The sequence below is a fragment of the Centruroides vittatus genome, unplaced genomic scaffold (genome assembly GCF_030686945.1).
Source record: "Centruroides vittatus isolate TY-2023 unplaced genomic scaffold, ASM3068694v2 contig_8, whole genome shotgun sequence".
Lineage (NCBI taxonomy): Eukaryota > Metazoa > Arthropoda > Arachnida > Scorpiones > Buthidae > Centruroides > Centruroides vittatus.
The window spans coordinates 1,154,562-1,160,266 of record NW_027122517.1 but is presented as its reverse complement, the minus strand read 5'-3'; the positions used below and the strand labels follow the sequence as shown (position 1 = coordinate 1,160,266).

The 5,705-nt window shown below is 28.0% G+C and overlaps 1 protein-coding gene across 2 annotated transcripts in view; it reads right to left on the bottom strand.

The window, feature by feature from the left end:
• Window positions 1–5,705, bottom strand: part of Vsp37A (Vacuolar protein sorting 37A) — a 121,323-nt gene that overhangs the window by 63,238 nt on the left and 52,380 nt on the right. The gene's annotated exons all lie outside the window — the stretch shown is intronic.

Sequence of the window (5,705 nt, the reverse complement as noted above, 5' to 3'; positions counted from 1 at the left end):
TTTTTATAAAATATCTTCAAATGAAGTTTATGATTAAAATTTCCAAACATTTTTTTGCTTTTCAAGATTATATTTAAATAATTTATAACTTAATAGGTTATTTTAGTGTAAACAGACTTGTAGCCAAGGATGTAAAGACATTCTCTGTTATTTCCTGTTTATCATATTCACTTCTGTTGTTGCAATACAAATTTCATCATCATGCTAAGGGGGACTGCATCAAAAGCAGGCAGAATCAGCTTATCTGTTATTGTCCATTAAATATCAACATCTATATTCTTAATTTTCTTAAATTCTGGTTTTAGTTTGATTATGGCAAGAATTAAAAAATATCAGCAAGATTTAATTAAAAATACAAAATTTACAAAAGCATAAGATAAAGATGCTGATATTAAACAGACAGAGGGTAAGTTAATTATGCCTGCTTTAAGGACATGCTCATTTATGACAGTAGAAGAACTTTACATTGCAGCAGTTCATGTAAATATGAAATATAGGAAACAACAAGTATATTCTTATAAACTTTATCATATTTAAGATAACCTTTAAAATTATGAAATGTTTAAACCTAACCTTACAATGAAACTATTTTAGAGGCATAATCATAAATTGTATTTAAACTGAAAATGTGTTTAAATGTGTCATTTTGGTTTACATTTTAACCAAAAACATTCATGTTTTGATACTTTGAAACATTTGAACTGTGATCTTTTAATTTTAACTCCAAACTTATGGAAAAGATCTAAAGATAAAATTAAAAAGAGTTTAGAAAACATTAATCCAAGTGAATAAATTGAAGAGTTCTTTATTTATGATTTTTTTATGTTCTTACAAGGGTTGTTTGTTATGGCTAAATTGTCACTTAACATTAGTAGAATTAAACATGTAGTTACTAGAAATTATAGTGTTAAATTTCTAATATTCATTGAAGATTCAATTATGATATTCAAATACACACAATTGTTTGCAAAAAATTCAGTACAGTGGAACCAGGTTAACTCAAACTGGGATAACTTGAAGTCATTTTCTTTTCCTAATCATCTAGTGTAGGGATTTACTTGATAAATCAAACTGGCTAACTCAAATTTGTAGAACTGTTTAATTCAAACAGGGTTTTAATACAGCATTTTCATAAACTCTCCAGAATTTTAATTTAAAGAAAATAATTTATATTCATCTATAGAATGAACTAATCAAAAACTTTCTATAAAGCACAGGAACCACATATGACTAAAAATAAACATTGTGTCATGTGATTGCAGGTCAGGGTGATGACTTCTAGACAGCATGTCTGACCTAGATACTATAAATGCCATTTAAACCTGCTTTTTTTCCTGAACATTTTTGTTTTTTTTATTGTCAATTGATTTCTCTGACTAGCTGTCATAATAAATAAATGGATTCTTGGTCAATTAATTTAAAAAAAACAATTATAGTTTGATTCAATGTAAACATTTCAACCTTTGTGGCAAAATTTTAAAAATATAACAATCATAAAAGGTGGTATGTGATAAAAAATAAACAACAACAATTCTAGGTGCAATATATCACAATTTAAAAAAATCCTTACAAAACCACTTAGGAGTGAATGGATCAACCATTTGGGAAAGCATTTCTCAGTTGTTTATCTAACCATTTGGTTAAGGGTTTTTCTGGACAACATTGAGAGGTTTACATTGATGCAATGATTCTACATAATAAAACCCACAGAAATATTATATGGATAATTTATTATGGGTTACCAATAAACCAATGCACAAAATTTTGATTTTTAGCCAAATCTTCATAACTGAAAGTCCAAATTTTTTCCAACCAATTCGAGTTAACCAGGTTCCACTGTATATTAGAAAAGCTTTTTAATGAAATTTAGCTTTTAGATTGTAATTAAACATATAAATAAGTAAAATACTTATATCAACTTTTTGTAAATAAAAATAATATTAAATTTTTTAATATTTTATTTTGATAGAATAAATAAAAAATTCAATAAAATCTTATTAATAAAAAGACAAATCATTATACCATTAACTGCAAACAGAAAATATTTTTATTAATGTTACTATCTACAAAAAATTTTTTAAAATGTTCTTTATGTTCCAAATGTTTTAAATTTAATGTTTAAAAATGTTTTTATTCTGTTTTTGTACTGTTAAAAAGCAAATGCTCCAACATGTTCAATTTTTAACTGACATTGGATTTTGTTCATTTTTTAATGGGCATTCAAATTTTTACTTTCTATGATTGTGTTCCATTAAAAAAATGTTCCATGATTCACCTGATGCAGGACTTGGGAGCCCAAAAATGTTTATGCAGTGTACATATTACTGACACCGGACAATACGTTTGTAGTGCAATTTGTAACTCTATAACCCTACAAATCGATCAGATAAGTGCAGATAAGGTTAACTTTCTGGACATCAATTTTTTACTCATAGAAAGCCAAATCCATACCAAAGTCTATCTAAAGCTGACATTTCATCTGTTCTATAACTCCAATTCTTCCGTCAATCTTTTCATCTATAAAATTGCAGCTTACTGCATATTAATCAAAAATGCCTATATTCATTGCTCCAAAGTCATGGGCTAGCATACTGAACTTAACAGATCATTCATCTAATGATAAGAAATGGTCTTCAGAAGCATAAGATTCTCTGTCTCATCAAGAGCATTAACCATCCAAGCCTACTTCCTTCTCCAATTCCCATGTATTCCAAAAACCTATAATCTTTGACAAATCACTAAAAATAACAGTAAATGCATAGCATACTGATAAATCTGACTATGTACTGCCTCCTATGGAATGGTAATGATCTCATGGATGAGAAATGGAACTGTATATCATGCAAACCAAAAATGAAGAGACTGGTATCAGCACAGGATATATTGGTTACACCTCAAGATCCTCAATCAGAGGCCGACCAATGCAAAAATGACTTTAAAATTGAGAGTCTTCTTACACACAACTTCCCAACACAGACATAGGCTGGCAGGTGGCCAAAATCATTTGAACAATCTCTCATCCCTCCCACACTATCATTGTAGAGACATGCAAAATTTACAGTCAGTCTGTTACCAACAAGTGCATAAAGAGAAGAGACAAGGATTCTCTCCTTCTCTTGGCAATATCTTCTCATGCTTTTGACAAGTACAATTCGAATATGAAACATGTTGAACAACATGTTTAAAATCAATGAATTGACATAGGAAACACATTGTTCATCTGGCATTTCACTTCGCCACTAACTGCCACTGTCATAATGCACTTTCTCCACATTTGCTCTATCTGAATCTATTCCATTATCCTTCCTTCCAACACCAGCACAACTTTTGACTTTTGAAGCTTGAGGATGACCTGTTAATCAGGTCAAAATTGTTAGCATTCTACTAAAATACTCACTGGTAAAGGTGCAGTAATTAGTCCAACTAAATTATCACAATGGCTAGTATTGTATTTCATCTTCTAATCCAAATAAATACAAATAATAGTAAAACTGTTTAAAACAAAGTAAATTAAACCTGAAATTTTATACAGTAGTTCAAATCTGCTATTGTTTATGAATGTTATTTAGCATATTTGCAAAACCTGTCAGCTTTAACCTGAAATGACATTTAGAGTAACTGAATACATAATTTACTGATGTGAAAAAATTAAAGGATTTTAGTTTAAAAATAATTAAAATGCTGTAAGACTTAAGATTACCACCCCCAAGTAGTAATCTGCCTTACAGCATTACTTATGTTCATGTATAATAAATAAATAAATAAAATGGTCATTCAAAACATTGAGCTTAATCAATCATCAGATTTAATAAAATTTTTTTATTAAATTTAATAAATGTCACTTAATTACCAATAATTTTGTAATCTTTTTAGTATCCTGAGAGAATTCATACTGAAAATTAAGAATTCTCTCAAGATTCTCAAAGAGCATTGAATCAGTCAAGAGAAAAATTATCATCTAATTCTAATTTTTGAAGCTTTACATTAATATTCTTATAGCAGTTACAAGTCAATTCCCAAATAACTATTAAAAAATAAAAATAATATGCAGTTATAAAAGTATTGTTGCTGTGTTTAAAATTTATTTTTAAATGAACCTTTTTAATAAAATCTTATATATAAAATTCTCGTGTCACAATGTTAGTTACCTTACTCCTCCGAAACGGCTTTACCGATTTTTACCAAATTTTATATGCATATTTAGTAGGTCTGAGAATCGGCTACTATCTATTTTTCATACCCCTACACCATTTCCCCCCTTTCAAAAATATATTTATATATGGATTAAGGCTTTTATGTCCAACAGATGGCGCTAACTTCCGACGACCTAAGTTTGTTTTTCTGTGAGGCATTATGCTTTTCTGTGAGAATGGACTGAAGCAGATCATTTTCTATCTATCTATATAAATAAAATATAACGTTCGTTTGTTCCTACCGATTCCTTTGAAATTTTGACACAATGTTGCATTCGAATACGCACGTGTTTTTATATAATATACATGTCGAAATTCCCCCCAGTGGGGGGAGATGGACGGGATTAAGGCTTACCGTGAAGAACTCGGCTTCTATTATACTATTTTACATGCGGTTTTTTGCGTTTTAATAGGTTACGTCAAGAGAATGTACACTAAGAAGGGATTTTTTGAAATTCCCCCCACGGGGGAAGTGTTATACATTTATAATAGATACATTTTGAGCCACAACAACGCGTGGCCGGGTCAGCTAGTTTAATATAAAATTTTTTATGATTAGAAATAATGTTAGTCAAAATTAAATAATAATTATAACAAACAAATAAAATAACAAAGATAAAACTCCAATTTAAACAATAAAATTTATTTTCTTTGATTGTCAATATATATTTTATAAAATAATTATTCTATTTTAAACTTTACACAGGGTATCCCAAAAAGATGTACTCACTCTTTGATAGACGATTAATAATATGTTTTTTTAATTTAGTAATAGGTTTTAAATTAATGTATTTATTTATTTGTTTATTGATTTAACTTCTTAGGACTGTGTGTTTGTCAAGACACGTCTATTTACATAAAAATATTTATATATTTGACAATCAAAGAGTGAGTACATCTTTTTTGGGACACCTTGTATTTATGAAGCCAATTACATGAAGCCAATAATAAATTTCTGCAAAATTGTTTTGTCTTCATAATAATGAATAAAAACAATATAAAAAACAATTTAAAATTTCAAACATCTTTTAAATAGTTTTTACACAAATATATTTTATTTGCAATAATATTTACAAAAGAAAATATGAATATACCATATTTCCTGTAATAATCATTGATGTACATATTCTTCTTGTCATAATCACCCACCTAACTTGTATTATGAGATAAATGACACTGTTGACCTAAATACTGGTATATTAGTGGTGTTTGATATTAATGAATGATAATATTTAATCAATTATCAATATGATTAAGTCAGAAAAATAAATACTGGCTAATACTGTTATCAATATTTGTTATTACTGATATTGGAAATTATTGAAATTTACAAAGTTAACTAAAAGTAATTCAAGTACTCCATTAAATTATTTTTTATATATCCTGTTCATCAAAAGCTAAATAAAAGCCTAACAGAATGAAAGCTTAATGAAAATTACTGTTTAGGTATAATTTAGTATAAAAATTAACATTTACCCCCTTAAAATTATGTATAATGTATGTAAATATACA